We start from the raw sequence: 26,111 nt of genomic DNA, 5'->3' as shown, positions 1-26,111 counted from the left end.
TGGATTTAAGGAATTCAAGACACACACACACACATACAAATGATTCAAAAGATCAATGAATCCAGGAGTTGGTTTTTTGAAAAAATTAATAAGATAGGCTGCTAGCTAGAGTAATGAAGAAGAAAAGAGAGAAGATCCAAATAAACACAATTAGAAATTAGGAAGGAATGTTACCACTGACCCTACAGAAATAAAAATAACCACCAGAAGCTACTATGAACACCTCTATGCACACAAACTGGAAAACCTAGAAGAGATGGAAAAATTCCTGGACACATACACCATCCCAAGACTGAACCATAAAGAAATTGATTTCCCAAACAGACCAATAACCAATAACAATCTCCAAAATTGAATCATTAATAAAAAGTCCTCAACAAAAAGCTTGCAAACAAAATTCAGCAGTACATCAAAAATCTAATCCACCGTGACCAAGAAGACTTCATCACTGGGATAAAAGGTAGATTCAGCATACATAAATCGATTATAATAATGTGATTTATCACATAGAACTAAAGACAAAACCAAATGATTATCTCAATAAATGCAGAAAAAGCTTTTGATAAAATCTAACACCATTTTATGTTAAAAACTCTTAATAAACTATGTATTGAAGAAACATACCTTGAAAAATAAGGGCCATCTATGACAAACCCATAGCCAACATACTGAAGGTGCAGATGCTAGAAGCATTCCATTTGAAAACTGGGAGAAGATAATGATGCCCTCTCTCACCACTTCTTTTCAGTATCATATTGGAATTCCTGGCCAGAGCAATCAGGAAAGAGAAAGAAAAAAAAGGGCATCCAAATAGAAAAAGAGGAAGTCAAACTATCCCTGTTTGCAGACAACATGATTCTATATCTAGAAAACCTCATAATCTTGGCTCAAAAGAGTCTTCAGCTGATAAACAACTTCAGCAGTTTCAGGATGCAAAGATACAAAACCAATGTAGAAAAATTACTAGCATTCTTATACATCAACAACAGCCAAGCCAAGAGCCAAATCAGGAAGACAATTCCATTCACAATTGCCACAGAGGAATAAAATACCTAGGAATACAGCTAACCAGGGAGGTAAACAATCTCTACAATGAGAATTACAAAACACTGCTTAAAGAAATTAGAGAAGGCACAAAGAAATAAAAAAATTATGCTCATAGATAAAAAAGAATCAATATTATTAAAATAGTCATACTGCCTAAAGCAATTTACAGATTTTATGCTATTCCTATCAAACTACCAACAACATTATTCACAGGACTAGAAAACAACTATTTCAAAATTCTTATGCAACCAAAAAAAGAACCTGAATAGCCAAGGCAATCCTAAGCAAAAACATCAAAGCTGAAGCCATTATGTTACCCAACTTCAAACTATACTACAGTTCTTTAGTAACCAAAACAGCATGGTACTGGTAGAAAAACAGGCACATAGACCTATGGAACACAATAGAGAGCCCAAAAATAATGTGACAAATTTGACCAAAAAAAAAAAAAAAAAAAAAGCAATGGGGAAAAGCATTTCTATTCAATAAATGGTGGTAAAACAACTGGCTAGCCATATGCAGAAGATTAAAGCTGGACTCCTTTCTTACACGATATAAAAAAACAAACTCAACATGGATTAAAGACTTAAATGTAAAACACAAAACTATAAAATCCCTGGGAGACAACTTAGGAACTACCATCCTTTATATAGGAACGGGCAAAGATTTCTTGACAAAGACGGCATAAGCAATCACAACTAAAACCAAAAAATGACAAATGAGATCTAAGTAAACTTAAAAGCTTCTGCACAGCAAAAGAAACTATGAACAGACTAAACAGACAATCTACATATTGGGAGGAAATATTTGCAAACTATGCATCTGAATAAAAGTCTAGTATCTAGCATCTGTAAGCTACTTAAATTTACAAGAGAAAAATAAAGAACCCCATCAAAGTGGGCAAAGGACATGAACAGACACTTTTCAAAAGAAGACATACATGCAGGCAACAAGCATATGAAAAAAGCTTAATATCACTGATTATTAGAGAATTGCAAATCAAAACCACAATGAGATACAATCTCACACCAGTCAGAATGGCTATTACCAAAAGTAAAAACAAACAAACGAACAAAAGAAAACAGATGCTGGTTAGATTATAGAGATGAGGGAACACTCATATACTCTTGGTGAGTGTATAAATTAGTTCAACCATTGTGGAAAACAGTATGGTGATTTCTCAAAGACCTAAAGACAGAACTAACATCTGACCCAGCAATCCCGAGGTATATACCCAGAGGAATATAAATCATTCTACCAAAAAGAGATATGCATGTGAATGTTCATTACAGCACTATTCACAATTGCAAAGACATGAATCAACCTAAATGCCCATATATGACAGATAAAATGAGGGAAATGTGGTACTTAATCACCAGGGAATACTTTGCAGTCATAAAAAAGAATGAGGTTGTGTCTTTTGTAGCAACATGAATGGAGCTGAAGGCTATTATCCTTAACAAACTAATGCAGGAAAAGAAATCCAAATACCACATGTTTTAACTTATAAGTGGGAGCTAAATAATGAGAACTCATGAGCACAAAGAAGGGAACAACAGACACTTGGGACTACTTAAGGGTGAAGTGTGGGAGAAAACAGAGGAGCAGAAAAGATAACTATTCTGTACTAGGCTTAATATCTGTGTGAAAAAATCTATGCAACAAACCTTTGTGACATGAGTTTACCTATGTAAGAAATCCTCACACGTACCCCAAACCTAAAATAAAAATTTAAAAAGTCTTCAAAAAGAACAACATACTTAATCATAAATTTAACAAAAGAAGTGCAAGACAGGAACACTGAATAGTACAGATTTTGTTGAAATAAATTAAATAAGACCTACAAAAATGGAAGAGCAACCCATGTTCATGTATTGAAAGACTTAATATTGTTAAGATGGCAATCTTCCCTCAAATTCATCTGCAAATTCAACACAAGACCTATTAAATCCCCAGCTGACTTTTATTCATAAACTGAAATCTGATTCTAAAATTTATATAAAAATGAAAGAAAGACAGAATAGCCAAAGCAATCTTGAAAAGTAAGAATAAAATTGTAGCATTCACACTTTCTAGTTTCAGAACTTAATACAAAGCTATAGTAATGAAGACAGTGTGGTACTGGCATAAGAATAGACATACAGATGAATGCAATAGAACTGAAAGCCCAAAATTTAATTCATATATTTGTAATCAATTTGAAACAAGGATGCTCAAACAGTTCAATGGAAGAAAGAATAGTCTTTCAATAAATGGTGCTGCAGCAAGTGGATATGAAGTACTAATACATGGTACAAGAAAGATGAACCATAGAAACACACTAAGTGAACATAGGCAAACACAAAAGGCCACACATTATTTGGTTTTATTTTTGTGAAATGTTCAAAATAGACAACTCTGTAGAAGCAAAATGTAGATTGGTGTTTGCCAGAGAATGGGGGTAGGAAAGAATTAAGGGTTCTGCTAATGGTATGGGGTTTTTCTTGGAAATAATAAAAAATGTTCTCAAATTAGATAATGGTTATGATTACATAATGTGAATTACATAATGTGATTATATATTGTGAATATACTAAAAACCACTGAATTTTACAGTACAAATGCACAAATTATATAATATGAGAATCATATGTCAATTTAAAAAAAAGCATTTTGGGCATCTACTTTATGACAGACATTGTACTAAACTTAGCCTAGGATGATTGGCTGAGATGGGTCTCAGATATTTGGGGTTCACATTTTGGTAACCACAAAGGGGTTCTGAATGGAGGTACCCCTGACCTTTCACAAATCTCCTATTGGTGCTTGATATGAGGTTGACCTATCTTTATGGCACAAATCAACAGGACAATTTGCTAAGGCCTGAAGGTTTCGCCTTCAGAGAATCCATGATCTCCCCAAATTTGGTCGAGATCTAAAGTTTATTTTGCTGTACAACTCCTGTCTTTGCAATATTTCTTGCTTTCAATACAAGGAAGGCAAGTTTTCCTGCTTCCATGATAATGGAAGGCAGGTAACTCCTTTATGGAATTTGAGCTCACTTCCAATAAAGAAGAGTGTGTTTTTTCCTTCTTCTAGGATGGTAGGGAGCAGTCATCAGCCTGAGACTCATCCCTAGGTAAGTGACTGAATTGGGATTTTTCTTGGCTAAAGTTAAGATTAACAACCTGTCTTAATTTCACCTTACTGTTACAACACTCAGTAATCATATAAGTTGTGTGATTGTTTGTTTGTTTTGCTTAACTGCTTTGATTGTTTCTGTTTTTTTGTTGTTTCAGTCTTTTTTTCCATTAGTTTTGACCAACTCTATCTGATTTAATCAAATCCAAAGGAAAGGTCCAAATTATGGGGAAGAAGGCCTCTGAAGTGGCTAAATTCCACCTTCTCCCCACACACAAAGGTGGTGTTGTAGGGGGAGAAAAGCAGCTAGCAAAAGAAAAAATAAGAAAGATTTTTTATTTGGACTACTTAAAGGGTTTTGCTTATATAAGAAGTCCACCTTTTTGCTAGCACACGTGGTCAAGGCTCATATTAATTCTTCCTTTTTGAAGACTGATGGTTTCAGTGTGGGCTCTTCCCAGAGCTCAGATATTCAGTGGAAAGATAGGTAGTCCCTATCTAAATAAAATTGGGCTCGTTATATAATCCTGTGATAGATTTCTATAATTGTATATTTGATTTGGTATCCACCATTAATCTCTCCAGCACTACCAGACTTTTTTTCTCTGTACCTTGAGATGCAACTTTTGCTATCTGATTTTTCACCTAAGGTTTGTTTCCTTCAATATGAAGATTTAAGGCTATTTAGCTAACAACTGCTAGGGTAATGAAACAGGTTACCAAGAGTTTACAAGTCTAAGAGAGAAAAAAACAAAAGGCTGGACTCAGTGGCTCATGCCTGTAATCCTGGCACTTTGGGAGCCCAAGGTAGGTGGATCACCTGAGGTCAGGAGTTTGAGACCAGCCTGGCCAACATGGCAAAACCCCGTCTCAACTAAAATTTAAAAAAAATTAGCTGGGCTTGGTGGCAAATGCCTGTAATCCCAGCCTACTTGGGAGGCTGAGGCAAGAGAATTGCTTGAACCTGGGAGGCAGAGGTTGCAGTGAGCCTAGATCACATCATTGCAATCCAGCCTGGGTGACAGAGCAAGACTCTATCTCAAAAAAATAAAACAAAATAAAATAAATAAAATAAAATAAAATAAAATAAAATAAAATAAAAGGAGGCCTTATGAACCTATAAGATGTACTTCTATCAGCATGCCTAATATGTCTATGTATTTAAGTGTTGTGTACAGAATGTTTCACTAACCAAAATATATAAAAGAGCTCTAATTTATTTGCTTAAGAAAAAATAAAAGCTCTTACGTCAAATGCTTTATCAGTAAAATGGAAAGACTAGTCAAATGCTTTTTCAAGTTTATGTAACTTAAGTAAAATCTTTAATAAATGAGCTGTCTTTAAAATTATTGGTAAAGTAATATTAGAAATGTCTTAAAAATTGCCAGCATATATTTTTGTTTGCATTTATTGATCAAGCAATTTTATTCTTATCCTTTCCAAGTACTATGAGGTGTCAAAATTGGGCATAAGGGTTACAAAACTATAATCCCAGCCCCCAACAGAATGATCTTTGCTTGTGTAATTTTTAATAAACAAGACATTGATATTGGTTTAATGGAAATAACTACATCTTGAATTATTTAATAAATTACTATAACTTTTGGCTTTAGGCAGTCTAGTCCACAGGCAGAAAGGAGGTTTGTTTTGAGAAAGGACTGTCATTGTCTTTGTTTCAAAGCTAAACTATAAACTAAGTTCCTCCCAAAGTTGATTCAGCCTATGCCCAGGAGTGAATAAAGACAGCTTGGAGGTTAGAAACAAGATGGAGTGAGTTAGGTCAGATCTTTTTTACTGTCTGAGTTATAATTTTGCAATGGTGCTTTTATAACTTTAAATTATGACTATCACAGTTTCTATAAATAATCTAGGTAAATGATTAAAATGAAATAATTAGGTAAATGTAATGGGATAAATACTTGTAGACAAACTTCTCATAATTTAGAATCTAAAGTAATTTAAATAAAATAAAAGATATTTTATTTTTGGGGTATTTTCTGATAAAGTATATATTATAGGAAAACTTTTTTCTAAAACAAAATGTGTCCTTTTTAAATAGGTGAATTATTTTTGTGTAATTCAAAGCTTATTTAAAGGTTATGTATAAAACAATGTAAAAGGAACCAGGAAATAAGGGAGATATAAATAAAGTTATAAAAATAAAGAGGTATGTTTTGGTAAAAAAAACTTGAAGAAAAATAATTTTATATTAGACAGAATCTTGTATGGGGCCAGGCATGGTGGCTCACGCCTGTAATCCGATCACTTTGGGAGGCTGAGCTGGGTGGATCACCTGAGGTCAGGAGTTTGAGACCAGCCTGGCCAACATGGCAAAACCCCATCTATACTAAAAAATAAAAAATAAAAAAATAGCCGGGTGTGGTGTTGTGCACCTGTAATCCCAGCTACTCAGGAGGCTGAGGCAGGAGAATCACTTGAACCCAGGAGGTGAAGGTTGCAGTGAGCAGAAATCATGCCATTGCACTCTAGCCTGGGCGACAAGAGTGAATCTCCATCTCCATCATTTATATGATCAAGTTTGTCTATAATTAAAGGGAAATTATAATGGTCTTTCCAGAGATTGAGTTTGATGTAAAAAAGCACTTATATACTGAAGAATTTGTTAGAACAATAAAATTTTCTTAAGGGATTTATTTACTCTTAATGAATTATAAGAGATTTTAATTTTTTTAACGTAAAGTTCAAGTTTCATTGCATCTCACTGTTTTTAGTTTTCTCTCCTGTTTTAAAGGCATAAAATACTAACACTCTCCTTCAACTCCTTTTCAGTTCATATAAGGTTTTTTTGTTTTTTTTTTTTTGCCTCAGGTTCTGTTTTTTGTTGCCTGATGCTAACAATGTTTTTTTAAAGATCTGAAGGTGCAACATCATACTCTGTGCACTGCAGAAGGTCTTTTCTTTTGCGTTTTGGTAACTGGCCTAAAATATTTCATGTTTTATCAAAATAATTCCTATGCCATTATTATTATGTTTTTGTTTGCTTAGAAAATAACTGAGATTAAACAAAAATTAATTAAGGTTATTACATCAGTATATCTTTCTGTATGTGCTTTTAAATCCTTGTGACAGTGAGTTACAGGGATTTGACTCATGGGTCTCAAAAGGACATTAATTACTGCTAAATCTTAAACACTGACGGCAATTAAAGCCTCATCTTCAGGCCTAGTAGAAGATGCCAATCAAAATAAACTGAGACACAGGGCCAGAAATTAAAGCTATTCAACACCTCGAGACCAAGAGACTATTGTGGAAGAGGTTGGCATGTGCGACTGTAAGGGCTGATCTATAGGAATACAGTAAGTTCAGTTTTTCTGTAAATGAACTATTAATGTCAAAGGCACACTGATGCAAGATCAGTATTTGATCCCCAGTGTCAGATTAAAAAGGTTTTATTGAAGCATTAACTGACTCCTTAATAAAGATTATAAAGGTTATAAAAGGCTTATGAGAGTTATACCTTAGAGTCAAGATTAAAATTTTATAGATTATTTATAAAATTTTGAAAAACAAATTTAATTTGCTTCATGCTGTTTTTAATAGGGCTTATTATTTGGAAAAGTATGTCTGCTCTTTAAAGAATGAAGTTTTTTGCCTTTCCATTGAGATCTTTGAGTTATCTCTTTGGTTAAATAAATGACTTATTTTACAATGACCTGTGATCCTATTTTGTGATATCAAGTGTTTCAAACCTTTGATATTTGACAAACTTTCCAAAATCAAATTATAAATTATGTCTTTTCTGACCTAATTAATCCAAAAATGACATATTTGGCTTATTTGGTTTAAAAATCATACAGGAAGCATTGTCAAATATGAAATGGTGTTTTGTTTCCTTTGGGCTATTTGCTATGTGCCAGTTATTGCTATGTGTTCCACAATTATGGGAAACTCTTATAATTCTAATATAACTTAGTGTATGATATCAGTAATAATTATAATCGTTACATTAAATTATTGTGTGCCACAGAGGTAACAAATTTTCTTGCAAGTTGTGTCTTTGACTATGGCTGCCCTAAAACCTTTTGTCATCCACAGACAGTTGTTGTCTTGTTTTGGTCCTCTTTAGAAGTTGGTTTTATAATTAGCTATAAAACTCTAACAGGTGTTCTTGAATGCGATTTCTGATAATTTTGGAGATTGTGACATCAGAATAGAGGAGAAACTTTCAGGACTCATGGAGAGTTGAAATGTTTATGAATATCAAGCAGAACAGGAATTAACTTCATGGATTGAACTAATAGAAGACTGAGGTAATCTTTTTGACTTTTGTCTTAAAATGTTGCTCATCCTTTGTTTTGTTTTTCAGAGTCAAGAAAACTTTTGAGTTGTTGACAGTTTTTAAAATTAAGTAAAGTATACTCCTGTGAACAAAATTTGGAGCATATTTCTCTCTACCTGATTTCTCCAGAATTTGGAAACTATCTGAGTATTCTTACCTTATGGCAATATAGTTATTTGCGTAAGTGCAATATGAATCTGTTTTTATTTGTAACAGGACACAATTGGAAGAACTCGTTATTTTACTAAGGTTTTGACTGGAATGGTGTGCTTTCCTTTAAGGAATCAAATTTGATTTTTAGAGCCAATAAAAGCCCATTGGGAAAACTGGCCTCACACCTTGTCTACATAGTTCTTGTACAGGGTTCCTGATATGTGGTTAGTAAAAAATATCACTTTCTGACAGGCCCAGGAGCCCCAAGTTTTCTTGGGACCCCAAGAGAAGAGGAATTTACCCAACTCATAGATATTTGATGGTACAAATCCATGGCTGGGCTTAACTTTAAAAAGTCTTATCTGAGATTCCTTCTATGGAACAAAGTTCCATCAAAGCCAATTTAAAAAGCCCATGTGAATAATAATTATTCTTGCTGCAATTTATGTAAATAATTTGGCCAAGTATAATACAGCAAATCAGTCCTACTACGACTTGTCTTCAGTAAAAATAAAAAACTGGAGAGACAAAAAAAGTTTCAAAAATTATAGTATATCTGTTGTTAGATTCTAGTCTTTCCTAATGTTTTCCAATTTTTATTATTTTCTACAATTTGGACTTCATTCCAACTTTAAATGGCTACAAGTATCCAAAATATTGTTTTTATTTTTTCTTCTTTCATTTTTTCCCCTCATTTATGCTAATATTAAACCACTGAAAACTAAGCTGTGCTTTCTTAAAGCCCTGCAGACTGAAGCTAGACAAATTAAACTTCAGAAGAAAATAACAGCAACCTATTTACGTACATAAGCCACTTTTATACCTGCCTACTTGTGTATGGACTCCAGAGTAATGTGGCCTCAATTTTCCAGGGTTGTTCTTTTGTTTGTTGTTGTTTTTCTCTCTTCCCCTAATTTCTCTTCATAGGACATAAGACTTCACATCCTGCTAAAATGAGCTTTTCTGATAACTTGCGACATACCCATTGTCAGTCAAGAAAATAACATGACAAGTCTCAATAATTTTTGGAGATTTATTTGCCAAAGTTAAGGACACACCTGGGAGACAGGTCTACGGCCTTTCTTTGAAGATAATTTTGAGAGCTCCAAATTTAAAGGGGAAAGGGAAGGATATTGGGAAGCACAGAGCTTTCATATAAACAAAAGGGGCAAAGGAAAAATGTGTGGAATCTGCATTTTACATAAGATAACACATACAAAATGGGGTAGGGAACAATTACATATGGATTTATGTCTGGCAGGCCAGGGTGACTGCACCTGTGAAGATAAGCTATCAGTCTGCATTGTCCTGGTGAAGTTTTAAACAGCTCACCAGGAATTTCCTTGTGGGCAAAATATGGGAGAGGCAGGTAGCTTTTCATCTTGCAGCCATCTTATTTAGGAACAAAAAGGTGGAGGCAAGTTTGCATGACCCAGTTCCCAGCTTGACTTTTCCCTTTTGATAAATTAGTTTGGGGTCCCAAAATATATTTTCCTTTCACATTGCCCCCTCCCATCTTTTTCTTTAGAATCTTTTGGAGAAAAGCATTTTTAAAAGAATATGAGTTCTTGGCCTCAGGTTGTTTCTTTTCTCCTTTTTTTGCTAGTTTCTCATTGCTGGGATGGCTTATTCCTAGAAGTTTAAGTCCCATGTCACTAGGAAGGCTCATTCCTAGAAGTTCAAGTCCCACGTTGCTAGGAAGGCTTATTCCTAGAAGTTCAGGTCTCATGTAACCAGGAAGGCTCATTCCTATAAGTTCAGGTCCCACATCACTATGAGGGCTCATTTCTAGGAAGTCTTGTCCCATGAAGGTAAAAAAATATATATATATATGTGTGTATATATATATATATATATGTGTGTATATATGAATCTAGGCCAGATTTATGGCAACAACAGGAAAGCAAACCTAGAAGTTGGGTTAGGCTATATCACTGCCTCCTCAATTAGAGCAATTTTCTGGGCAATTATTACCCTGGCCCTTCCAGTCGCACATCAACTTATTTGCAAGCACATACAATAACAACATTGTAAGTAAAAACAGGACAGAACACAAATCATTATTATTATTAATATTATAAGCAAGAGTTTCTGTCACTGAGTTCCCCAGGGTTCAAACCAACTGCTCAACCAATCGATTAGTAATGGTTTTTGATCTGGCAGTTTGGTTATCTGAGTTTTCATATCAGTCATAAGTTGGGTTATGTTCTTTGATTCATCTGGAATATACACACAACATTCAGTTTTTATGATGGCGCAATTCCCCCCTTGTGTTGCCATTAGTATTTCTAAAGCCATACAGTTTTGTAGCTCAGCTTTCCTCATAAGCATGACCTCATCATTTAGCAAAGAGATAGATACTCATGTGGCCTTTTGAGTGTAATTCAGTAAGGCCTCTGTATGCCATATAACATCTTAAATACCTATCTGTGGTATAAATATTGAAGCAAAATGATTATACCATTGGAATACCAAACGTGTCCAACAAGATTTTTAAATGAAAAAGGTTTGCTGGTTTTGGCAGGGTCTGAATTACTTATTCTTGTGCCCAAGCATAACCTAGGGAACATTATCCTAGCCACCCTGGAGGTAACCGCAGCCATAAATTAGTGCCACAAAACCAACATGCTTCATTTGGAGCTAGCCAATAAATACCTGGTCACTGCACCCAATTGATGGCATGCCAGTCAGTGTCTTGTAATATGATAATGTGGTCACCATGTCTTTTGGATATCCACCCCATATCTCACATAGTGTTTGGGCATAGGTCCTTGGTGTGATTTCTTTGATCCCAGCACAAAGGAGCATTTTGGCTGAGTTGGCCAGTCAAAGTGGTGAGCCAGATAAATCCATCCCAAATTTGCATTATTTCATTTTGAAAATGGGCCATTGTTTGGGGTGTGGTTACCACCTTCTGTTTTAGTTGGGAGAATGCTAAAGTAAGTGAGAGCTAATGAGATGGTCCTTTGCATTGAAAATCTTTTCCCATGTCCCTTCTCCTTAAGAGTGTTTTTTATGAGCCAACTATAAATACTGCCTTCTGTTATGCCAGCACTAAGAATACCAGACCATTTTTTTTATACCTTAAGTTCTAGGGTACATGTGCACAACGTACAGGTTTGATATATAGGTATATATGTGCCATGGTGGTTTGCTGTACCTATCAACCCATCATCTAGGTTCTAAGTCCCATATGAATTAGGTATTTGTCCTAATGCCATCCCTCCCCCAGGCCTCCACCCCCTGACCAGCCCTGGTGTGTGATGTTCCCCACACTGTGACCAAGCGTTCTCACTGTTCAATTCCCACCTATGAGTGAGAACATGCAGGGTTTGGTTTTCTGTCCTTGTGATAGTTTGCTGAGAATGATAGTTTCCAGCTTCATTCATGTCCCGGCAAAAGACATGAACTCATCTTTTTTATGGCTGCATAGTATTCCCTGGTGTATATGTGCCACATTTTCTTAATCCAGTCTATCACTGATGGACATTTGGGTTCTTTCCAAGTCTTTGCTATTGTGAATAGTGCCACAATAAACATATGGGTGCACATGTTTTTATAGCAGCATGATTTATAATCCTTTGGGTATATATGCAGTAATGGGATTGCTGGGGGATTTTGGGCTGAGACAATGGGGTTTTCTAAATATACAATCATGTCATCTGCAAACAGTGACAATTTGACTTCCTCTTTTCCTAATTGAATACTCTATTTCTTTCTCTTGCCTGATTGCCCTGGCTAGAACTTCCAACACTGTTGAACAGGAGTGGTGAGAGAGGGCATTATTGTCTTGTGCCAGTTTTCAAAAGGAATTCTTCCAGTTTTTGCCCATTCAGTATGATATTGGCTATGGGTTTGTCATAAACAACTCTTATTATTTTGAGATATGTTCCATCAATATCTAGTTTATTGAGAGTATTTAGCATGAAGAGTTGTTGAATTTGGTCAAAAGCCTTTTCTGCATCTATTGAAATAATCATGTGGTTTTTGTTGTTGGTTCTGTTTATGTGATGGATTACATTTATTTAGTTGTTTATGTTGAACCAGCCTTGCATCCCAGGGATGAAGCCAACTTGATGGTGGTGGATAAGCTCTTTGATGTGCTTCTGGATTTGATTTGCCTGTATTTTATTGAGGATTTTTGCATTGATGTTCATCAGGGATATTGGTCTAAAATTCTCTTTTTTTGATGTGTCTGTGCCAGGCTTTGGTATCAGGATGATGCTGGCCTCATAAAATGAGTTAGTGGGGATTCCATCTTTTTCTATTGATTAGAATAATTTCAGAAGGAAAGGTACCAGCTCCTCTTTGTACCTCTGGTAGAATTTTGCTGTGAATCTGTCTGGTCCTGGACTTTTTTTGATTGGTAGGCTATTAATTATTGCCTCAATTTCAGAGCCTGTTATTGGTCTATTCAGAGATTCAACTTCTTCCTGGTTTAGTCTTGGGAGAGTGTATGGGTCCAGAAATTTATCAATTTCTTCTAGATTTTCTAATTTATTTGTGTAGAGGTGTTTATAGTATTCTCTGATGGTAGTTTGCATCTCTGTGGGATTGGTACTGATATTCCCTTTATCATTTTTTATTGCATATATTTTATTCTTCTCTCTTTTATTCTTTATCAGTCTTGCTAGCAGTCTATCAATTTTGTTGATCTTTTCAAAAAACCAGCTCCTGGATTCTTTGATTTCTGGAAGGGCTTTTGTGTCTCTGTCTCTTTCAGTTCTGCTCTGATCTTGGTTATTTTTTGCCTTCTGCTAGCTTTTGAATTTGTTTGCTCTTGCTTCTCTAGTTCTTTTAATTGTGATGTTAGGGTGTCAATTTTAGATCTTTCCTGCTTTCTCTTGTGGGCATTTAGTGCTATAAATTTCCCTCTGCACACTGCTTTAAATGTGCCCCAGAGATACTGGTACATTGTGTCTTTGTTCTCATTGGTTTCAAAGAACATCTTTATTTCTGCCTTCATTTCATTATTTACCCCATAGTCATTTAGGAGCAGGTTGTTCAGTTTCCATTTAGCTGTGTGGTTTTGAGTTAGAACTCTTAATCCTGAGTTCTAATTTGATTGTACTGTGGTCTGAGACAGTTTGTTGTGATTTCTGTTCTTTTACATTTGCTGAGGAGTACTTTACTTCCAATTATGTGGTCAATTTTAGAATAATTGTGATGTGGTGCTGAGAAGAGCATACGTTCTGTTGATTTGGTGTGGAGAGTTCTGTAGATGTCTCTTAGGTCTGCTTGGTGCAGAGCTGAGTTCAAGTCCTGTATATCCTTGTTAACCTTCTGTCTCGTTGATCTGTCTAATATTGACAGTGGGTTGTTAAAGTCTCCCATTATTATTGTGGGGAGTCTAAGTCAAGTCACTTTGCAGGTCTCTAAGGACTTGCTTTATGAATCTGGGTGCTCCTGTATTGGGTGCAAACATATTTAGGATAGTTAGCTCTTTTTGTTGAATTGATCCCTTTATCATTATGTAATGGCCTTCTTTGTCTCTTTTGATCTTTGTTGGTTTAAAGTCTGTTTTATCAGAGACTAGGATTGTAACCCCTCCTTTTATTATTATTATTTTTTTGCTTTACATTTGCTTTGTAGATCTTCCTCCATCCCTTTATTTTGATCCTATATGTGTCTCTGCACATGAGATGGGTCTCCTGAATACAGCACACTGATGTGTCTTGAGTCTTTATCCAATTTGCCAGTTTATATCTTTTAATTGGGGCATTTAGCCTATTTACATTTAAGGTTAATATTGTTATGTGTGAATTTGATCCTGTCATTATGATGTTAGCTGATTATTTTGCCCATTAATTGATGCAGTTTCTTCATAGCATTGATGGTCTTTACAATTTGGCATGTTTTTGCAGTGGCTGGTACCGGTTGTTCCTTTCCATGTTTAGTGCTTCCTTCAGGAGCTCTTTTAGGGCAGGTCTGGTGGTGACAAAATCTCTCAGCATTTGCTTCTCTGTAAAGGATTTTATTTCTCCTTCACTTATGAAGCTTAGTTTGGTTGGATATGAAATTCTGGGTTGAAAATTCTTTTCTTTATGCATGTTGAATATTGGCTCCCACTCTCTTCTGGCTTATAGGGTTTCTGCCAAGAGATCCGCTGTTAGTCTGATGGGCTTCCCTTTGTGGGTAACCTGAACTTTCTCTCTGGCTGCTGTTAACATCTTTTCCTTCATTTCAACCTTGGTGAATCTGACAATTACGTGTCTTGGGGTTGCTCTTCTTGAGGAGTATCTTTGTGGTGTTCTCTGTATTTCCTGAATTTGAATGTTGGCCTGCCTTGCTAGGTTGGGGAAGTTCTCCTGGATAATATTCTGAAGAGTGTTTTCCAACTTGTTTCCATTGTCCCCATCACTTTCAGGTACACCAATCAAACGTAGATTTGGTCTTTTCACATAGTCCCATATTTCTTGGAGGCTTTGTTTTTTCTTTTTACTCTTTTTTTTTTCTCTAACCTTCTCTTCTCACTTTATTTCATTAATTTGATCTTCAATCACTGATACCGTTCTTCCACTTGATCAAATCGGCTACTGAAGCTTGTGCATGCATCACATAGTTCTCATGCCATGGTTTTCAGGTCCATCAGGTCATTTAAGGTCTTCTCTACACTGTTTATTCTAGTTAGCCATTTGTCTAATCTTTTTTCAAGGTTTTTTAGTTTCCTTGTGATGGGTTTGAACATCCTCCTTTAGCTCAGAGAAGTTTGTTGTTACCAATCTTCTGAAGCCTACTTCTGTCAGCTCCTCAGAGTCATTCTCCATTCAGCTTTGTTCCATTGCTGGTGAGGAGCTGCGATCCTTTGGAGGAGAAGAGGCGCTCGGTTTTTAGAATTTTCAGCTTTTCTCCTCTGTTTTCTCCCCATCTTTGTGGTTTTATCAACATTTGGCCTTTGATGATGGTGACCTACAGATGGGGTTTTGGTGTGGGTGTCCTTTTTGTTGATGTTGATGCTATTCCTTTCTGTTTGTTAGTTTTCCTTCTAACATTCAGGTCCCTCAGCTGCAGGTCTGTTGGAGTTTGCTGGAGGTCCACTCCAGACCCTGTTTGCCTGGGTATCATCAACGGAGGCTGCAGAACAGCAAATATTGCTGCCTGATCCTTCCTCTGGGAGCTTCTTCCCAGAGGGGCACCTGACTATATTAGGTGTCTGTAGACCCCTATTGGGACATTTCTCCCAGTTAGGCTACATGGGGGTCAGGGACCCACTTGAGGAGGCAGTCTGTCCATTCTCAGAGCTCAAACGCTATGCTAGGAGAACCATGGCTCTCTTCAGTGCTGTCAGACAGGGACGTTTAAGTCTGCAGAAGTTGTCTGCTGCCTTTTGTACAGCTATGCCCTGCCCACAGAGGTGCAGTCTATAGAGGCAGTAGGCCTTGCTGAGCTGCAGTGGTCTCCACCCAGTTTGAGCTTCCTGGCTGCTTTGTTTACCTACGCAGGCCTCAACAATGGCGGACGCCCCTCCCCCAGCAAGGCTGCCACCTCGCAGTTCAATCTCAGACTGCTGCGCTAGTAGTGAGCAAGGCTCTGTGGGCGTGGGACCCGCGGAGCCAGGCACGGGAGAGAATCTCCTTGTCTGCTGGTTGCTAAGACCCTGGGAAAAGCACAATATTTGGGTGGGAGTGTCCCTTTTTCCAGGTACGGTCTGTCATGGCTTCCCTTGGCTAGTAAAGGAAATCCCCCTACCCCCGTGCCTCCCGGGTGAGGTGATGCCTCGCCCTGCTTCAGCTCGCCCGCTGTGGGCTGCACCCACTTTCCAACCCGACACAATGAGATGAACCAGGTACCTCAGTTGGAAATGCAGAAATCACCTGTCTTCTGCATTGATCATGCTGAGAGCTGCAGACCAGAGCTGTTCCTATTCTGCCATCTTGGAACAGAGCCTCAGACCATTTCTGTAATGTAATAAATTTTTGGTATTCTATCCAGGAGACCCTGGAAAGAGGCATGATTCTGCATATTTAGCAAGTGTCCTTTTGTAAGCTGTCTGCATAATCCTGAGCCCATTGTACAAACAGGTTTGTTTCATGGGCATCAGTGGGTGACACTGGCAAGAAGGTGTAGAAATACATGATTAATAATAGCAAGGCTGTGAATTTCATCTTAGTTACTAAAGGGTGTTAAATCAGACAACCAGATTACCCTGTTCCTTACGAGAAAGCAGTAGACAGTATATCTAGAACAATAATTATAATAGTTATTGTATAACAAACATAAGCATTTATTTATATACAGGCCTGGTCCTGTGTCTTGGGTTTAAGCAGTCCACATCAGCTGTCATCTGCTTCTAATTCTGGGTTGAAGGTCGATGTTTAGTGGACTGGAGGCAAAGGTCTTTGGTGGGAGTTACAGTCCATTCAGGAGGTTGTGCCTTTATAAGATGAGAGATGTGAATCCATGAGTATATACCCTCTAATTTTGCAGCACAGAGATTAGTCAATAGTACCTGGTATGGGCCCTTCCATCAGGGTTGAAGGGAATCCTTTATTAGATGTCTTTTCCAATAGACAAAATTTCTGGGTTGCAGATTGTGACCAGGTACCTTATCTTCAGGAAGCACACTGTGAAATTCTTTACCAAATATTGGCTTTTTTAAGGTGATAAATAAGTCCCTCACAATATTGCAATATTGCAAAATTTGTTCTCACACACATGAGCCTTCCCGTTATAATTCAAAAGGGGACAGCTGATGTTTTCTGAAAGGGGTGGATTGGAGTGTAAGCAGCACTAGGGGGAGAGCTTTGGGCCAGGAGAGGTAAAATGTCTCTGTGAACTTAGCCAATTGTGTCTTAATTATTCCATTGGTCCTCTCCAGCAGGCCTGAAGATTGGGGATGGTAGGCACAATGGAGATGTTGAAATAGGGGTCAAATTTTACAAGTATTTTGAAAAACCTGGCCAGTAAAGTGAGTTGTCCTGTCACTGTGAAGTTCACAGGGGACTCCCGACAGTGGGGTACTTTTTTTCTAGCAGGATATTTTCAACTGCCATGGCTGTTGTTTGCCTGCAGGGAAAAGGTTCAACCCAATGGGAAAACATGTAGAGCATTACTAAAACATACTTGTAAACTTGAGATGATGGCAGCTGGATAAAATCAAGCTTCCATACCTCAAAAATTTCAGCCAGGAGGGAAAAATGACCCTGGGCCCCATGGAGGGGATTTCCTGGGTTATATTTGGGACAAATAACACATTGAGAGTAAACTTTTTGTGCCACTGTGAAGGATGGTTTCCAGTAATATTGTTTACACCAGGATATCATTTTATCTGGATTCCAGTGGTTTAGATTATGGACATATTCCATAAGGGGCACCTGAAATCCCATTGAAATAATGGGTTTATTATTAGGTCCGCACCATATTTGTTTCAGGAGACAAGTATCCCGCTGCCACTGCCTGTTTCCAAGTAGATTTCTCTTTTGTAGGAGCTATGTTCTTGGTTTCTTTCAACATGTTTCTAAGTGTTTCGGGTTTTATGGCCATTTCTTGGATTGGGTCTGGTGGCTTGGATGCTGCTCTTTTAGCAGTGGCATCACCCAATTCGTTACCATGACTTTCTGTGGTGTCTAATTTTGAGTGACCCGGAATTTTTATAATTGCCAAACATTTTGGTTTTAGAATAGCTTCTAACAGCTGTGATACTTGTTGTCCATTTTTATGGGTTGCCCTGAGGAGGTTAAATATACTCTCTCTTTTCATAGTATCCCAAAGTCATGAGCAACCCCATAGTGGCTGTCAGTGTAAATGTTTGCAGTCTTGTCTTTTGCCAGTTAACAAGCTCGGGTCAGGGCAATCAATCTGGCCGCTTGAGCTGATCTGGCTTGGGGAAGAGGACTGGCTTCAATTACCTCTAGTAATAAAACCACAGCATATCCTGCTGTAAAATTTCCATCCTCTTCTCTTATATAAGTCCCATCTGTATACCATTCTATCTTAGCATTATCCAGTGGTGTCTCTTGTAGGTCTGTCCTGGGGTGAGAAGTCTGTCAGTCATCAGAACACAGTCATGAGGGGTTTTGTCGGCAGGACCCAGCATTAGAGTGACCAGGTTAATATTATTACAGCAGGAAATAGTAATATTGGAAGATGATAAAAGCAAAATTTCACAAGAGGCTAACTGTTTGACAGACAGATGTTAGTACTATGAGAGTTAAAAGGGTCTCAAGAGAATGTGGCACAAAAATGGTGAGGGGGAACCCATAATTATTTCTTCAACAGACTTGTACAGAAGGGCTGTGGCTGCTATTGCTCTCACACAAGGAGGCAGCCCTCAAGCCACAGGGTCCAGCTGTTGGCTATAATAGCCTATATGTCTCTGCTGATCACCGTGTTTCTGGGTCGGTACCCTAGATGCAGTACCTCCAATTTTGTGTACAAAAAAAGAGAAAGGCAATTTGTAGTTTGGGTGCCCTAAGGTTAGGGCATTAGTTAGAATTTCCTTTATTTGTTGTACAGCTGATTATCTCTCTGGAGTCCACATGATGGGATCAGATTGTTCATTTTTTAGGTATGCAGACAGAGGTTGAGCCATCAGGGAGAAATTCGGTATCCAGTTTCTACAATAGCCTGCCAGGCCTGAAATTCTTCTAAGTTGTTTTCTAGTGACGGGCACTGGGAGAGCTACAATTTCTCTCCCTCTGTCAGGGTTAATACTCAGTCTTTTGACTGAGATAATATGACCCAAATACTTAAATTGAGGTAAGCACAGCTGAAGTTTGTCTTTTCACACCTTGTGTCCCTCGGTGGCTGACTGAGTGAATATAGGCTATCTTCCTGGGAGGAACATAGTGTGCCTGAACAAAGAAGAAGGTCATCCATGTACTGAATGATTGTTGAGCCCTGGGGAAAAGTTATATTATCTAAATCAGCTTCTAATATTTGGAAAAATAAGTGGGACTTTCTGTATACCGTTGGGGCATTACAGTCCACGTATATTGCCATTCTTTCCAAGTAAAGGCAAACAAATACTGGCTCTCTGGATCTACAGGAATATTAAAAAAGGCACCACAGAGATCCACAACTGAGAAATACTGGCTGGTAGTGGGTATAGCTGATAGAAGGGTGTGTGGGTTGGGAACTACTGGGAGCCTGGGTATTACAATATAGCTTATTGCACGCAAGTCCTGCAAAAACCTCCATCCTCTCCCACTTGGTTTCTTTGCGGGGAATATAGGGCTGTTGCGGAGGCTTGTGCAGGGAATAATGAGCCAGAAGCTTTTTCAGATAATCTTGTATGATAGGGGTAATTCCATCTATGGCGTTCTTCATAGAAGGTATTGTTTAAGCTTGGGCAGGGGTTTCTTTGGGTTTATCTCTACCTTTACCTGAGTGGGTGAGAATATTTTTCCTATATCTGTATTTGACTGAGACCATAAGTGGGAGGGGACATCCTTGAGCAAGTATCCCACTTCTGGTGTTAATAGGAAAATTGGGGAAGCTAAAAGGAGTTTTATTGTTTTCTGATGTTTATTCCAGCGTTTCTTATTCTCCCCTAAAATTTCCTCCTCTGTCTCCATTTTATTTTCCTGGTCACAAGATGATGTTTTAACATTACTAGTGCTAAACTGTGGAACAATGTCAGGACGTTTTTGAATTTGGTATTTTTGGTCCCCTGGTCCAAATTCTAATAAAAGTTCACCTTCTGATGAAAAAGAGACATGGGCATTATGGATTTTGAGGAGATCATGGCCCAAAAAATTGACAGGGGCCAAAGGGCATATAAGAAAGATATGGAGGCCAGGCATGGTGACTCACACCTGTAATTCCAGTACTTTGGGAGGCCAGGCGGGCAGATCACCTGAGGTCAGGACTTCGAGACCAGCCTGGCCAACATGGTGAAACCGCATCTCTACTAAAAATACAAAAATTAGCCAGGCATGGTGGTGGATGCCTGTAATCCCAGCTACTTGGGAGGCTGAGGAAGGAGTATTGCCTGCACCCGGGAGGTGGAGATTGTGGTGAGCCAAGACTGTGCCATTGCACTCCAGCCTGGGCAACAAGAGTGAAACTCAGTCTCAAAAAAAAAAAAAAAAAAGATATGAGACCTACTGAGCCTGTCACACTTAGAGCCTGTGGTGCGGGGGCTGAACCTGATGAAATAGTAAGGTATAGGTTTTGACTTAAAACATAAGATTGTTTTATTAGACACACCAACCATGTTAATTCTTCTATTACTCCAAGGAATGGGGTTTCTAAATAAGGTGGAATTTATCAGAGATATAGTCATGCCTGTGTCAATTAAGGCATTTGTAAGCTCATGGTTTATTATTATACTAACCTCTCCCAGTTTGTTTGTCAGGGTAGAATATTTGGAAAGGTGAAACCCCTGTACTTCCTCAGAGCATGCCTAGTCTTCCTGAGTTTCATTCTCCTGCCTTTTCTTTTGTTTCAACCTAGGGCCATCTGTTTTAAGGTATCCTGGTCTTTTACAGTAGTAGCAGACTGGGAGGGAAGGGTTCTCAGACCGAGGGAGCCTAAAATCTATCTGACGCTGAGCGGTTGAGAAGTTAATTGCTTTAGCTCTAAATGCATAACTCGAGCAATCTTCTGTTTTTTCTTTTTTATTGTAGTGCAGGATAACTGGTCAGCTAAGTTAACTGGTTAATTAGTTCTGGCTGTGGCCCAGCTGGTCATGTTGCATTTTATAAGGGTGGCTAAATCATCATCTAGTCCATGTAAGAAATTTGCATTCGATAACGTATATTTTTGTTGTTTTCAAAGCAATCAGTTGACATCCCGCAATACTGTCTTAAAGTTTTATCAAAACATGAAATAATATAAAATTGATTCGTTTGTGTTCTGGTGGCATTTTTGGATTTTATTCCAATCCACAACCCTTTGGAACACTGAAGGAATAATATTTAACAGAGTGGCTGCTCGTTCCTACGCATCTTTATGCCTGTCTCCTGGATTTGGGGGGGGGCTAGTTGTTGGGGGCTCTACTGGACCTTCAGGAGTCAAGTCTGCTATAGGGTCTGACCATTCTTCTTTCTCCAGCCATTCCTTAGCTTTAGCTTCTAAGACCAACATGTGGACTAGCTGATAAAGGTCAGAATGACCTGGGTCATAGGTTCTAATAAGCTCAAATTCTCGGGCAAACCCAATTGGATCTTTATGGGGGTCAGGAAATGCTTTAACTATGCCATGTAATTCAGCCTTTGACCAGTGTTGGTAAACAGTCACTGGGGTTCCCCTATCTGTTACTGCTTGTTCTCAAAAAGGGGCAATCATGAGAGAAATCCCTGTGGAATCCCCCTTTTCCACATATCTGGGATAAAACTGGCCATTGGGACTCTCAGGGAATTGTCAGCAGATGGGGTCTTTGAAGTCAGATTCCCAACTGCCTCCTGTTGAGCAAGTGTTGAACATGCAGAAGGGGAAAACAAATCTTGCCCCAGAAGTTCAGAGAGGTCATGGTAGAGTGCAAGTATAGGTGGAGGAGGGAGGGGTGCCAAGGGGAAAGTAAGGGACTCTGAGGATTTCTTTAAGAGAGAAGAAAAATTAGAGAGTTCTTGATTAGCATTTCCAAGTTGCTTGTTTACCTTCTGCTTGTTTACCTTTGCCTCTTACTACTCTCCAAATACCACTGAAAATAACTCTTCCATTCTGATTGCTTAGTTTTTGTGCCTGCATTATCCATACTGGTTCACAGGTACACTAATTTGGGTATCTCAAAAGATCCCTATTTAGGCCATTGTAACTTAGAATCTGCTTTAGTTATAGTGGTCCACTTGGTTAAATATCTGCATGACAGTTCACCTAAGTATTTTGCATATACTCGGCCAGAGGTTCTAAAGGGGAAACTTTATGTTCCTCAGCTGCTGGGGTCTTAGAGGCCTTGTTTCCCATAATTTAGAGCTCCTCTTTGGATTTGACCAAGGCAGTACATGTGTCAAACCGAAAATGTGCTGCTTGCGAACTTAGCTTTTCAAGGTTGTTCCCCTCTGAACCGGTTTGGTCCACCTGTGTCGTGGCTACCTGGCACAAATGTGCCAGGAGCTAAGGTGTGAGAGGGGTCGGCTCCTTATATGCACCTGCTGGCTGAGATTAGACACCAAATATGTTCTTCTGAAAGGGAAACTTATTTAGAGCTGCTGCATGTCTTAGGGAGCATTTCTCCTAGACACCCTCATGAGATTCTCAGTTGCCTGAGAATGCCCCAAAAGGCTGAATGAAGGGAGTAAGGTGCTCTATTTCTTTGGAGTGGAAGACTCCACACTCATGAGCTAGAGTGTTCTGAGTTGGTCAAATCTGATAGGGGAAAGGACAGAAACACACAAATATACACATACACAAAAACAGAAACAAACAACAAAGCAGTTAAGCAAAACTTATAATAATCACACAAAATGTATGATTTCTGAGCACTCTAAGTATAAGCAGGAAATTGACACCAGCTGGTTGTTAATGCTAATTTTAGTCATTTAGAGAATTTTCAAGACAGAATCTCAAACCAGTTTCTTACCTAGTGATGGGTTCCAAGCTGGAGACCACTCTCTGCCGTTGCAGAAGCAGATGAGCTTGCCTTTCTTGGTGGAAGCAGGTGGAAAAACTCCCACAAAAAAAGGATTTTTTTTAACAGCCAATAAACTTCAGATCCCCAATCAAAAACTGTTGGAAGATCAGGAACCCCTGGAGGAAATAGGTCCCAAACTTCAGCAAATTCATCCTGTTGGTTCGAGCTATAAGGTGCCCAAGCCAGTACGAAGCACCAAGAGGCTAATAGCTGTAGGCCAGGTCACTTTCACTCAGGATCCCTCCGTGGTTACCAGATGTCAGTCAAAGAAAATGTCGAGACAAGTCTCAGTCATCTTTGGAGGTTTATTTGCCAAGGTTAAGGACACACCTGGGAGACAGATGGATGCCTTTCTTTGAAGATGATTTTGAGGGCTCCAAATTTAAAGGGGAAAGGGCAGGATATTGGAAAGCAAAGAGTTTTCACATAAACAAAAGGGGCAAAGGAAAAATGTGTGAAATCTGCATTTTACATAAGATAACACAGACAAAATAGGGCAGCGGAACAATCAGATATGCATTTGTGTCTAACAGGCCAGGGTGTTTGTAAAGATAAGCTATCAATTTGCATTGCCCTAGTGAAGTTACAACATCTCACCAGGAATTTCCTTGTGGGCAAAATATGGGGGAGACTCGTAGCTTTTTATCTTGTAGCCATCTTATTTAGGAACCAAATGATGGAGGCAGGTTTGTGTGACCCAGTTCCCAGCTTGACCTTTCCCTTTGGCTAAATGAGTTTGGGGTCCCAAAATTTAATTTTCTTTCACACCATCTAGGAATAAACCTTTCTAGACTTGAGAGATCAGACAAAACCTGAGACCAGTGACTCATTTTCTTTTAAAATGCTTTTTCCAAAATATTTTTTTTAAATGGGGAAAATGTGAAAGGAAAATAAATCTTGGGTCCCCCAAATCACTAAGCTAAAGGGTAAAGTCAAGCTTGGAACTGCTTAGGGAATACCTGTCTCCCATTCCATTCGGTCATCCCTCTGCTCACTGAGAAAATGTGTATCTAATTGCTTCCTTTGGAAAGGCTAATCAGAAACTCAAAAGAATGCAACCATTTGTCTCTCAGGTACCTGTGACCCAAAAGCCCCCTTTCTGCTTTTCCCACCTTTCTGGAGGCAACCAATGTACATCTTACATATATTTATTGGTGTCTCATTTCTTTCTAAAATGAATAAAACCAGGGTGTGCCCTGACCACCTTGGGCACATGTCATTAGAACCTCCTGAAGCTTTCATGGGTGTATGTCCTCAACCTTGGCAAAATAAACTTTCTCAATTAACCTGTCTCAGATATTCAGGGTTCACAGTTGTATCTGGACAGAGGAGCCTGGAAAATATGGGAGGTTTACCTTTCAGGGTAAACTCTTTTGAACTGTTTAATATTTTTTACCATGTTTGTGTATTTTAAGAAATTATTTCTATTAAATTAGTTTAAGGCAGTCATCAGTGCTATCATATATAGAATCAAATGGGCAGGCTTTAAAATGCAGTTTTGACAGTACTACTGCTAGGGGGTTTCATTCAGTAGGCCTGGGGTGGGGCCTGTGCATTGTCATTTTAACATGCCCTTAGGTGATTTTGATACAGGTAATGTTAAGACTACATTTTGAGAGGCAATTTTGTAAGAAATGCATGGAGCATATGAGAAACTTTGCCCCAGGAGCAAGGGACAGAATGACAAAACACAGAAAGTTTCCTGAATGGCTGTTAATTTTAGGGTATAGAAGGAAAATAAATTACTAAGCAAAAGGAAATGTCAAACTGGGAACTGCGAGGTTGGGCCAACCTGCCTCCCACTCTATTCCTAAATAAGATAGCTACAAAGATTTTAAAAAGCTACATGACTCTTTCACAATTTTCCCACAGGAAATATCTTGTGGGCCTCAAAATCTTTACCCTAAAACAATTCTGTTGAATTTTACCCTGGCAATGTAAACTGATAGCTTATCTTCACAGGTGTGAGACAGAAAGTCATCACTCTGCTCACCTGAGACAAATGCATATCTGATTGCTTCCTCTGCCTTACTGTTTATGTTAAAAAACAGATTCATTGAGCTAGACTAAGTTGTGTACTCAGTGAAAGGCTAATCAAGGACTGAAAAGAATGCAACTTTTTTCTCTTATCTACATATGACCTGGAAGCCCCCACCTCAAGTTGTCCTGTCTTTCTAAACTGAACCAATATACATCACGTATTGTTTAATGTCTCATGTCTCCCTAAAATGTATAAGAGTAAGCTGCACCCTCACCACATTGGGCACATGTCATCAGGACCTCCTGACACTGTGTCATGGGCATGTCCTTAACCTTGGCATAATAAACTCTCTAAATTGATTGAGATCTGTTTCAGATATTTTGAGTTCATAACTTAGAGGAAAAAAATGGCCTGAAATTCAAACTTTTCCAATAAATGAAGTGTTTAAAACAGTGGATTGACATTCTAGACACTCACTCATACCCCTCAATTATCCTCCCCAACACATACACAGGGCAGCTGATATCTTCATTAAGCTATAAGAGCATTTTAATTAGCAACAACAGCAGGTTTATCTCATTCTATTAGGAAATAAATTTAGTAGGGGAGAAGCCTGACTAAGGGCACTTTCAGAATCACAATTACCAGATAGCTTCCTTGTTATTCCAGAAGCACTGCTCAGCATTCAAATAATAACAACTTACATTTCCATGTGCACTATGGTTTTGCAGAGTGCTTTTTAATTCTCATCCATTTTGCCCTGGAGCCTTCCCAACAACATTGTAAGATGAGAAAACTGAGACCTGAAGTGGTTTGATGACTTGACTAGCATCACATTAAGTAGTTGACATCTTCTGACTCCTAAACGCTGTCTTCTTTGAATCTTATGAAAAGAGTCAGAAGGAAGATAACTCATGCTTATTGGGTACACACTCTTCCATGCACTTTGTAGTCATGCCATTAAATTTTCAAAACAATCTTATGAAGCAGGTGTT

The sequence above is a fragment of the Pan troglodytes genome, chromosome X (assembly GCF_028858775.2).
Source record: "Pan troglodytes isolate AG18354 chromosome X, NHGRI_mPanTro3-v2.0_pri, whole genome shotgun sequence".
Taxonomy (NCBI): domain Eukaryota; kingdom Metazoa; phylum Chordata; class Mammalia; order Primates; family Hominidae; genus Pan; species Pan troglodytes.
This window is presented reverse-complemented; position numbering follows the sequence as displayed.